The 11,155-nt window shown below is 39.0% G+C and overlaps 6 non-coding genes across 6 annotated transcripts; all 6 read left to right on the top strand.

Annotated features, from left to right (window-relative positions):
- The first annotated feature begins 1,121 nt into the window (after positions 1–1,121).
- Positions 1,122–1,217, top strand: Trnar-ucu (transfer RNA arginine (anticodon UCU)). Its single transcript has 2 exons — positions 1,122–1,159; positions 1,182–1,217. It is a non-coding gene; the product is annotated as a tRNA-Arg (tRNA).
- Positions 1,218–1,596: 379 nt separating this feature from the next.
- Positions 1,597–1,692, top strand: Trnar-ucu (transfer RNA arginine (anticodon UCU)). The gene is made up of 2 exons: positions 1,597–1,634; positions 1,657–1,692. It is a non-coding gene; the product is annotated as a tRNA-Arg (tRNA).
- Positions 1,693–3,082: 1,390 nt separating this feature from the next.
- On the top strand, positions 3,083–3,178 carry Trnar-ucu (transfer RNA arginine (anticodon UCU)). Its single transcript has 2 exons — positions 3,083–3,120; positions 3,143–3,178. It is a non-coding gene; the product is annotated as a tRNA-Arg (tRNA).
- Positions 3,179–10,098: 6,920 nt separating this feature from the next.
- On the top strand, positions 10,099–10,194 carry Trnar-ucu (transfer RNA arginine (anticodon UCU)). The gene is made up of 2 exons: positions 10,099–10,136; positions 10,160–10,194. It is a non-coding gene; the product is annotated as a tRNA-Arg (tRNA).
- A 360-nt stretch (positions 10,195–10,554) lies between these two features.
- On the top strand, positions 10,555–10,650 carry Trnar-ucu (transfer RNA arginine (anticodon UCU)). The gene is made up of 2 exons: positions 10,555–10,592; positions 10,615–10,650. It is a non-coding gene; the product is annotated as a tRNA-Arg (tRNA).
- Positions 10,651–11,059: 409 nt separating this feature from the next.
- Positions 11,060–11,155, top strand: Trnar-ucu (transfer RNA arginine (anticodon UCU)). Its single transcript has 2 exons — positions 11,060–11,097; positions 11,120–11,155. It is a non-coding gene; the product is annotated as a tRNA-Arg (tRNA).

Here is an 11,155-nt window from a genome sequence, read left to right as displayed (position 1 = left end):
AAATTAATATATAATACAAATTTTATGACAAATTATAAAAATTTGATATTTTTCAAATTTTTGATATATAACAGTCCTCGAAGTAAATTATATAAATCTAATGACATATTCTTAAAGTGTATGTAGCAGGGAGGAAAAGCCGACGGTCAATTGAAAATTTTGACCTTTCATATTGAAGATATGGATTTTTTTCCCAAAAAGACCTAATTTTTTTTGGTGTTTTGTGAAACAAAATCCATATCTTCAATACGAAAGGTCAGAATTTTCAATTGATCGTCGGCTTTTCATCCCACCTACATACACTTTAAGTATAAATCATCAGATTTATAAAGTTTACTTCAAGTACTGTTAAATATCAAAAATATCAATTTTAATGATTTGCCATAAAATGTGTATTAAATTGCGAATTTCAAAAATCTAAATTATTTGATATCAGAATGACATTCTTCGTATTCAGAATGCAATTCGATATGTCTGATGTGCTCTAATGTCCCACAATAAATACTGTCCAAACGTTCATACCCCAGCCCTTAAAAATAAGCAGAATAGCCTATCCTGCAATTATTTATTATGCATGTATTGGTGTTTTCAACTAAATCAGCGGCCAGTTGAAAATGGCGGACATCTTGGAAAAATAAACCAGAATTGTTCAGTATTATTATATAAGAACAATCAAAAAAGACTTCTACCATGCCTTACGGTAAACAGATATGATAAGATGAGACATTAGTACAATTGAATATAAAGAAGATGCAAAAAGAAAATAATTGCAAAGAAATAATGTTGGCCCTTACTCCAGATTTGTTTAGCACATCAAAAGCTACAACTGAGCTAAATTTGGTACTTTTCCGGGAAAATGCAAAATACTTTCACCCTTCTGCAGCACTACTCGGGGTTTCGAGATCAATAAACCGGTAGATCCCAAAATCTAGAATTGTCCAATAAGTGAACCCTCATTATATCATGATAATTATGCCAAAATATGTTGCATTCGATAAGATACGCATACTTTACTTTTACTATATACACTTTTTTATTACCATTTATTGAATACTTTATTCAGCAACTGTATAATTTCGAAATTGTGTTTATTACCTCGTGACGCAGTGTGTAAATTCATCGTCTCCGTGGCGCAATGGATTAGCGCGTTGGACTTCTACTACCTCTCAATGGCGGATGGTATTCAAAGGTTCCGGGTTCGAATCCCGGCGGAGATGATAATTTTTTTATATATTTTGTAGTCATTGGACCCTTACTGCAGATTTGTTTAGCGCATCAAAAGCTACAACTCGGCTAAATTTGGTACTTTTCCGGAAAAATGTACAATACTTTCACGCTTCTGCAGCACTACTCGGGGTTTCGAGATCAATAAACCGGTAGATCCCAAAATCAAAATTATTCATAAGTGAGCCCTCATTATCTGATGATAATTATGCCAAAATATGTTGATTTCGATAACATACGCATACTTTACTTTTACTATCACTAATTATATAATTTTTTATGACCATTTTATTGAATACTTTATTTGTGACAAACAACAGTATAATTTCGAAAGTGTGTTTATTATCTTGTGAAGCGGTATGAACATTCATCGTCTCCGTGGCGCAATGGATTAGCGCGTTGGACTTCTACTACCTCTCAATGGCGGATGGCATTCAAAGGTTCCGGGTTCGAATCCCGGCGGAGATGATTATTTTTTTATATATTTTGTAGTCATTGGATTTGTTTAGCACATCAAAAGCTACAACTGAGCAAAATTTGGTACTTTTCCGAAAAAATGTACAATACTTTCACGCTTCTGCAGCACTACTCGGGGTTCCGAAATCAATAAACAGGTATATTCCAAAATCAGAATAAGTGAGCCCTCATTATATCATGATAATTATGCCAAAATATGTTGCATTCGATAACATACGTATACTTTACTTTTAATATCACTAATTATATAAACTTTTTTTATTACCATTTATTGAATACTTTATTTGTACAGTGTGTCCCAGAAAAATTACCGGGCGAATGAATTTGGACATAGGTCGAGAAATAGACATCAGAATCCAAAAATCAACGTGTAGCCCATCTTATTTTGCATCTTATACGCCAATTTTACCGGAATCGTTTGACTGATTGCGAAGAAATAACGCATGCATCAATTCACTTCATTCCAAGTTTGAAAGAAAGATCATTCAACACAATGCGCACTAGTGGTTAACTGTAATGGGTTTCATATTTTGTACCGTGAAACCCCTTTCGTTCTTTGTAATAATCTGTTTCTTGCAAAACATTTAATTATAGGTTTTGTTCATTTTTGACAACCTGCACGATATTGAAAATGAAAGCCTGCGTGTAAGATGATGCTCGGTAGTTGTACATTATCTTTTTTCGTTAATGTTGATATAAATGTTGTACAAAGAATTATTGCATAAAGAATTCCATCTGCTGGCTTAAAAATATTCTCACACACATTATAATGTTTTTGGAATATTTTCAAGAAATTGTAATGTAAAGTTGAATCATTTAAAACTTCAACATTAATGTTGCATGGTATAAAAAATCCACGTAAAGCTGTAAGCTTCATTGTCATTCTTGGCTTAAATGTTCTTTGGAAAGTTAAAATATAAAATATTTGCACAACATAAAGAATTAAAGTTGGAAAGCTTCCAATTGCAGAAATCAGAGTTTTCTCGGACAAATTGTTATTCATCTTCAGTGAAAACATGAATAACATAACACCGTCGGATTATAAAATAGATAATATGGACTAAATTTAATGAGATACACACACTTTAGGAAGCGATGAGCGAGTATGAAAAAAGCGCCTGTTGGTCAAACTTGGAATGAGCTGCATTGATGCGCGCATTGTGTAATTGTTAATTTCTTCGCAACCATTTAACCGAATCAAATAAAATTTTCGCATGTGATGCACAATAAAATAGGATATGCGCTACATTTTTAATTTTTTAATCCGATGTCTAATTCTCGACTTACGTTCAATTTTATTCACTCGGTAATTTTTTATGGGACACCCTGTATAATTTCGAAATTGTGTTTATTATCTTGTGACGCTGTATGTAAATCCATCGTCTCCGTGGCGCAATGGATTAGCGCGTTGGACTTCTACTACCTCTCAATGGCGGATGGCATTCAAAGGTTCCGGGTTCGAATCCCGGCGGAGATGATTATTTTTTATATATTTTGTAGTCATTGGACCCTTACTCCAGATTTGTTTAGCCCATCAAAGAGGAAGGTGCGATGATGGCTTATAGCAGAATTAGCGCTATTATGCTAAAAATGCTATTAGCATTTTAAATTAGTATGCTATATCTATGCATTATAGCGCTAATAGCAACGCTAATGAAAAATCCGTTAAAACTGCTATTACCAAACCACTTTTAGCGTTTTAGCAGTTATTAGTGCCTCATTTGCAAATATGTAAATAGCGCTAATAGCAATTAATAGCACGTCATATGCAATTGTGCTAAATCTAAAAAGTTTGTAAGTCTAGGGAAAGCGTGCTATTAGCGCTATTAGCGCTAATAGCAAATAATAGCACGTCATATGCAATTGCGCTGAATCTAAAAAGATTCTAAGTCTAGGGAAAGCGTGCTATTAGCGCTATTAGCGCTAATAGCAATTAATAGCACGTCATATGCAATTGTGCTAAATCTAAAAAGATTGTAAGTCTAGGGAAAGCGTGCTATTAGCGCTAATAGCGCTAATAGCAATTAATAGCACGTCATATGCAATTGTGCTAAATCTAAAAAGATTCTAAGTCTGGAGACAGCGTGCTATTAGCGCTAATAGCAAATAATAGAACGTCATATGCAATTGTGCTCAATCTAAAAAGATTCTAAGTCTAGGGAAAGCGTGCTATTAGCGCTAATAGCGCTATTAGCGCTAATAGCAATTAATAGCACGTCATATGCAATTGTGCTAAATCTAAAAAGAATCTTAGTCTAGGGACGTGTGCTATTAGCGCTATTAGCGCTAATAGCAAATAATAGCACGTCATATGCAATTGTGCTAAATCTAAAAGATTGTAAGTCTAGGGAAAGCGTGCCATTAGCGCTATTAGCGCTAATAGCAATTAATAGCACGTCATATGCAATTGTGCTAAATCTAAAAAGATTGTAAGTCTAGGGAAAGCGTGATATTAGCGCTAATAGCTCTAATAGCAATTAATAGCACGTCATATGCAATTGTGCTAAATCTAAAAAGATTCTTAGTCTAGGGACAGTGTGCTATTAGCGCTAATAGCGCTATTAGCGCTAATAGCAAATAATAGCACGTCATATGCAATTGTGCTAAATCTAAAAAGATCCTAAGTCTAGGGAAAGCGTGCTATTAGCGCTAATACCGCTATTAGTGCTAATAGCAATTAATAGCACGTCATATGCAATTGTGCTAAATCTAAACAGTTTGTAAGTCTAGGGAAAGCGTGCTGTTAGCGCTAATAGCGCTAATAGCGCTATTAGCGCTAATAGCAATTAATAGCACGTCATATGCAATTGTGCTAAATGTAAAGAAGATTCTAAGTCTAGAGACAGCGTGCTATTAGCGCTAATAGCGCTAATAGCGCTATTAGCGCTAATAGCAAATAATAGCAGGTCATATGCAATTGTGCTAAATCTAAAAAAATTGTAAGTCTAGGGAAAGCGTGCTTTTAGCGCTAATAGCGCTATTAGCGCTAATAGCAAATAATAGCACGTCATTTGCAATTGTGCTAAATCTAAAAAGAATCTTAGTCTAGGGACAGTGTGCTATTAGCGCTAATAGCGCTATTAGCGTTAATGGCAAATAATAGCACGTCATATGCAATTGTGCTAAATCTAAAAAGATTGTAAGTCTAGGGAAAGCGTGCTATTAGCGCTAATAGCGCTATTAGCGCTAATAGCGCTATTAGCGCTAATAGCAATTAATAGCACGTCATATGCAATTGTGCTCAATCTAAAAAGATTCTAAGTCTAGGGAAAGCGTGCTTTTAGCGCTAATAGCGCTATTAGCGCTATAGCGCTATTAGCGCTAAGAGCGCTATTAGCGCTAAGCAATTAATAGCACGTCATATGCAATTGTGCTAAATCTAAAAAGATTCTTAGTCTAGGGACAGTGTGCTATTAGCGCTAATACCGCTATTAGTGCTAATAGCAATTAATAGCACGTCATATGCAATTGTGCTAAATGTAAAAAGATTGTAAGTCTAGGGAAAGCGTGATATTAGCGCTAATAGCGCTATTAGCGCTAATAGCAAATAATAGCACGTCATATGCAATTGTGCTAAATCTAAAAAGATTGTAAGTCTAAGGAAAGCGTGCTAATAGCGCTATTAGCGCTAATAGCAATTGATAGCACGTCATATGCAATTGTGCTTAATCTAAAAAGATTCTTAGTCTAGGGACAGTGTGCTTTTAGCGCTATTAGCGCTAATAGCAAATAATAGCACGTCATCTGCAATTGTGCTAAATCTAAAAAGATTCTAAGTCTAGGGAAAGCGTGCTATTAGCGCTAATAGCGCTAATAGCAATTAATAGCACGTCATATGCAATTGTGCTAAATCTAAAAAGATTGTAAGTCTAGGGAAAGCGTGCTATTAGCGCTAATAGCGCTAATAGCAATTAATAGCACGTCATATGCAATTGTGCTAAATCTAAAAAGATTGTAAGTCTAGGGAAAGCGTGCTAATAGCGCTATTAGCGCTAATAGCAATTAATAGCACGTCATATGCAATTGTGCTTAATCTAAAAAGATTCTTAGTCTAGGGACAGTGTGCTTTTAGCGCTATTAGCGCTAATAGCAAATAATAGCACGTCATATGCAATTGTGCTAAATCTAAAAAGATTCTAAGTCTAGGGAAAGCGTGCTATTAGCGCTAATAGCGCTAATAGCAATTAATAGCACGTCATATGCAATTGTGCTAAATCTAAAAAGAATCTTAGTCTAGGGACAGTGTGCTATTAGCGCTAATAGCGCTAATAGCAAATAATAGCACGTCAAATTTAATTGTGCTAAAAAAAAGATCCTAAGTCTAGGGAAAGCGTGTTATTAGTGGTCAGTGGTCACACTTTTATATTTGAACTCACTTGGAGTGTTTAGTTGTCGTATGAGAGTCTCCGGCCTCAGGTGTGCCGGCCCAGCGGCCTTGATATTTCTTGTTGATGGTGGGGACAGCGGTCACACTAGCTTTGTTGCCCTGCGGGGCCCTTTTATATTTGAACTCACTTGGAGTGTTTAGTTGTAGGGGAGTCTCCGGCCTCGGGCCTGCCGGTCCTGCGGCCTTGATGTTTTTTGTTGATGGTGGGGACAGCGGTCACACTAGCTTTGTTGCCCTGCGGGGCCCTTTTATATTGGAACTCACTTGGAGTGTTTAGTTGTCGTATGAGAGTCACCGGCCTCGGGCCTTCCGGCCCTGCGGCCTTGATATTTTTTGCTGATGGTGGGGACAGCGGTCACACTAAGTTTGTTGCCCTGCGGGGGCCTTTTATATTGGAACTCACTTGGAGTGTTTAGTTGTCGTATGGGAGTCAACAGCCTGGGGCCTGCCGGCCCTGCGACCTTGATGTTTTTTGTTGATGGTGGGGACAGAGGTCTCACTAGCTTTGTTGCCCTGCGGGGCCCATTTATATTGGAACTCACTTGGAGTGTTTAGTTGTCGTATGGGTGTCTCCGGCCTCGGGCCTGCCGGCCCTGCGGCCTTGATGTTTGTTGCTGATGGTGAGGACAGCGGTCACACTAGCTTTCTTGCCCTGCGGGCCCTTTTATTTTGGAACTCACTTGGAGTGTTTAGTTGTCGTATGGAGTCACCGGCCTCGGGCCTGCCGGCCCTGCGCCCTTGATGTTTGTTGCTGATGGTGGGGACAGCGGTCACACAAAGTTTATTGGCCTGCGGGGCCCACGTGCGTTGGAACTCACTTGGGGGGAGTAGTTGTCGTATGGGAGTCTCCGGCCTCGGGCCTGCCGGCCCTGCGGCCTTGATGGTTTTTGTTGATGGTGGGGACAGCGGTCTCACTAGCTTTCTTGCCCTGCGGGGCCCTTTAATATTGGAACTCACTTGGAGTGTTTTGTTGTCGTATGGGAGTCACCGGCCTCGGCCCTGCCGGCCCTGCGGCCTTGATGTTTGTTGCTGATGGTGGGGACAGCGGTCATACTAAGTTTCTTGACCTGCGGGGCCTTTTTATATTTGAACTCACTTGGAGTGTTTAGTTGTCGTATGGAGTCTCCGGCCTCGGCCCTGCCGGACCTGCGGCCTTAATATTTTTGTTGATGGTGGGGACAGCGGTCACACTAGCTTTCTTGACCTGCGGGGCCCTTTTATATTGGATCTCACTTGGAGTGTTTAGTTGTCGTATGGGAGTCACCGGCCTCGGGCCTGCCGGCCCTGCGGCCTTGATGTTTTTTGTTGATGTTGGGGACAGCGGTCACACTAGCTTTGTTGCCCTGCGGGGCCCTTTTATATTGGAACTCACTTGGAGTGTTTAGTTGTCGTATGGAGTCTCCGGCCTGGGCCTGCTGGCCCTGCGGCCTTGATGTTTTTTGTTGATGGTGGGGACATTGGTCACACTAGCTTTGTTGCCCTGCAGGGCCCTTTTATATTGGAACTCACTTGGAGTGTTTATTGGTCGTATAGGAGTCACCGGCCTCGGGCCTGCCGGCCCTGTGGCCTTGATGTTTTATGTTGATGGTAGGGACAGCGGTCACACTAGCTTTGTTGCCCTGCGGGGCCCTTTTATTTTGGAACTCACTTGGAGTGTTTAGCGCTCAATAGCGCTAATAGCACGCCTTACGCGATTAGCGCTAATAGCGCATCTCACGCTAATGAGAGCTATTAGCGCTAATAGCACCTACCATCCGTAGAAAATGATAAATTTTTAATTTTGCAAACGATATACTAATGAGCGCTAATATCGCTATTAGCACACTCTACGCTATTAGCGCTAATAGCGCACCTCGCGCTAATGAGTGCTATTAGTGCTATTAGCGCTAATAGCGTCGACCATTTGCAGAAAATGAACAATTTGGCACATAATACAATGAGTTGTAAAATCGTTATTAGAATACCTGTCGGTATTAGCGCTAATAGCGCTAATAGCACGCCTTACGCTATTAGCGCTAATAGCACATCTCACGCTAATGAGTGCTATTACGCTAATAGCACCTACCATCCGTAGAAAATGGTCAATTTTAAAATTTGCAAACGATACACTAATGAGCGCTAATATCGGTATTAGCACACACTACGCTATTAGCGCTAATAGCGCTAGTAGCACACCTTAAGCTATTAGCGCCAATAGCGCACCTCGCGCTAATGAGTGCTATAAGTGCTATTAGCGCTAATAGCGTCTACCATTTGCAGAAAATGAACAATTTGGCACATAATACAATGAGTTATAATATCGTTATTAGCATAGCGCTAATAGCGCTAATAGCACTAATAGCGCATCTCATGCTAATGAGTGCTATTAGCGTTATTAGCGCTAATAGCACCTACCATCCGTAGAAAATGATCAATTTTAAAATTTGCAAACGATACACTAATGAGCGCTAATATCGCTATTAGCACACACTACGCTATTAGCGCTAATAGCGCTATTAGCACACACTACGCTATTAGCGCTAGTAGCACACCTTACGCTATTAGCGCTAATAGCGCACCTCGCGCTAATGAGTGCTATTAGCGCTATTAGTGCTAATAGCGTCTACCATTCGCAGAAAATGAACAATTTGGCACATAATACAATGAGTTGTAATATCGTTATTAGCATACCTGTCGGTATTAGCGCTAATAGCGCTAATAGCACGCCTTACGCTATTAGCGCTAATAGCGCATCTCATGCTAATGAGTGCTATTAGCGCTATTAGCGCTAATAGCGCTAATAGCACCTACCATCCGTAGAAAATGATCAATTTTAAAATTTGCAAACGATACACTAATGAGCGCTAATAGCACACCTTACGCTATTAGCGCTAATAGCGCACCTCGCGCTAATGAGTGCTATTAGCGCTATTAGTGCTAATAGCGTCTACCATTCGCAGAAAATGAACAATTTGGCACATAATACACTGAGTTGTAATATCGTTATTAGCATACCTGTCGGCATTAGCGCTAATAGCGCTAATAGCACGCCTTACGCTATTAGCGCTAATAGCGCATCTCATGCTAATGAGTGCTATTAGCGCTAATAGCGCTTATAGCACCTACCATCCGTAGAAAATGATCAATTTTAAAATTTGCAAACGATACACTAATGAGCGCTAATATCGCTATTAGCACACACTACGCTATTAGCGCTAATAGCGCTATTAGCATACACTACGCTATTGGCGCTAGTAGCACACCTTACGCTATTAGCGCTAATAGCGCACCTCGCGCTAATGAGTGCTATTAGCGCTATTAGTGCTGATAGCGTCTACCATTCGCAGAAAATGAACAATTTGGCACATAATACAATGAGTTGTAATATCGTTATTAGCATACCTGTCGGTATTAGCGCTAATAGCACGCCTTACGCTATTAGCGCTAATAGCGTATCTCATGCTAATGAGTGCTATTAGCGCTATTAGCGCTAATATCGCTTACCTTGCCGAGAACAGTTTTAGCACTTTTGGTAATAGCGCGCAATTGGTTCACCACAATTAGCATGAAATAGCAGAGATTTGCTATTATCACGCTATCGGCGATATTAGCGCTATTAGCGTGGAAAAAACAGAAAATTGCAAATACCGCGCAATTTGCAATTTTGCTATTGAGCAGCGCTAACGCGCTAAATAACCATCATCGCACCTTTATCCCATCAAAAGCAACAACTGAGCTAAATTTGGTACTTTTCCGAAAAATGTACAATACTTTCACGCTTCTGCAGCACTACTCGGGGTTTCGAAATCAATAAACAGGTATATTCCAAAATCAGAATAAGTGAGCCCTCATTATATCATGATAATTATGCCAAAATATGTTGCATTCGATAACATACGCATACTTTACTTTTAATATCACTAATTATATAATTTTTATGACCTTTTGTTGAATACTTTATTTGTGATAAAAAACAACTGGACAATTTCGAATTGTGTTTATTATCTTGTGAAGCCGCATTTAAATTCATCGTCTCCGTGGCGCAATGGATTAGCGCGTTTGACTTCTACTACCTCACAATGGTTGACGGCATTCAAAGGTTCCGGGTTCGAATCCCGGCGGAGATGATTATTTTTATATATATATTTTATAGTCATTGGACCCTTACTCCAGATTTGTTTAACACATCAAAAGCTACAACTGAGCTAAATTTGGTACTTTTCTGGGAAAATGTACAGAACTTTCACGCTTATTCTGCAGCACTATAGGTATATTCCAAATTCAGAATAAGTGAGCCCTCATTATATCATGATAATTATGCCAAAATATGTTGCATTCGATAACATACGCATACTTTAATTTTACTATCACTAATTATATAATTTTTTATGACCATTTTATTGAATACTTTATTTATGATAAAAAAAACCAACTGTTTAATTTCGAAAGTGTGTTTATTATCTTGTGAAGCCGTATATAAATTCATCGTCTCCGTGGCGCAATGGATTAGCGCGTTGGACTTCTACTACCTCTCAATGGCGGATGGCATTCAAAGGTTCCGGGTTCGAATCCCGGCGGAGATGATTATTTTTTATATATTTTGTAGTCATTGGACCCTTACTCCAGATTTGTTTAGCACATCAAAAGCTACAACTGAGCTAAATTTGGTACTTTTCCGGAAAAATGTAGGCCTACAATACTTTCACGCTTCTGCATCACTACTCGGGGGGTTCGAAATCAATAAACAGGTATATTCCAAAATCAGAATAAGTGAGCCCTCATTATATCATGATAATTATGCCAAAATATGTTGCATTATAACATACGCATACTTCACTTTTACTATCACTAATTTACGCATACTTTACTTTTACTATCAATAATTATACCAACCCTTTTTATGACCATTTATTGAATACTTTATTTGTGACAAACAACTGTATAATTTCGGAATTGTGTTTATTATCTTGTGAAGCCGTGTGTAAATTCATCGTCTCCGTGGCGCAATGGATTAGCGCGTTGGACTTCTACTACCGCTCAATGGCTGATGGTATTCAAAGGTTCCGGGTTCGAATCCCGGCGGAGATG

Source organism: Amphiura filiformis, chromosome 7 (genome assembly GCF_039555335.1).
Source record: "Amphiura filiformis chromosome 7, Afil_fr2py, whole genome shotgun sequence".
Taxonomy (NCBI): domain Eukaryota; kingdom Metazoa; phylum Echinodermata; class Ophiuroidea; order Amphilepidida; family Amphiuridae; genus Amphiura; species Amphiura filiformis.
The sequence above is the reverse complement of the archived record's forward strand: the minus strand, read 5'-3'. Positions and strand labels throughout refer to the sequence as shown.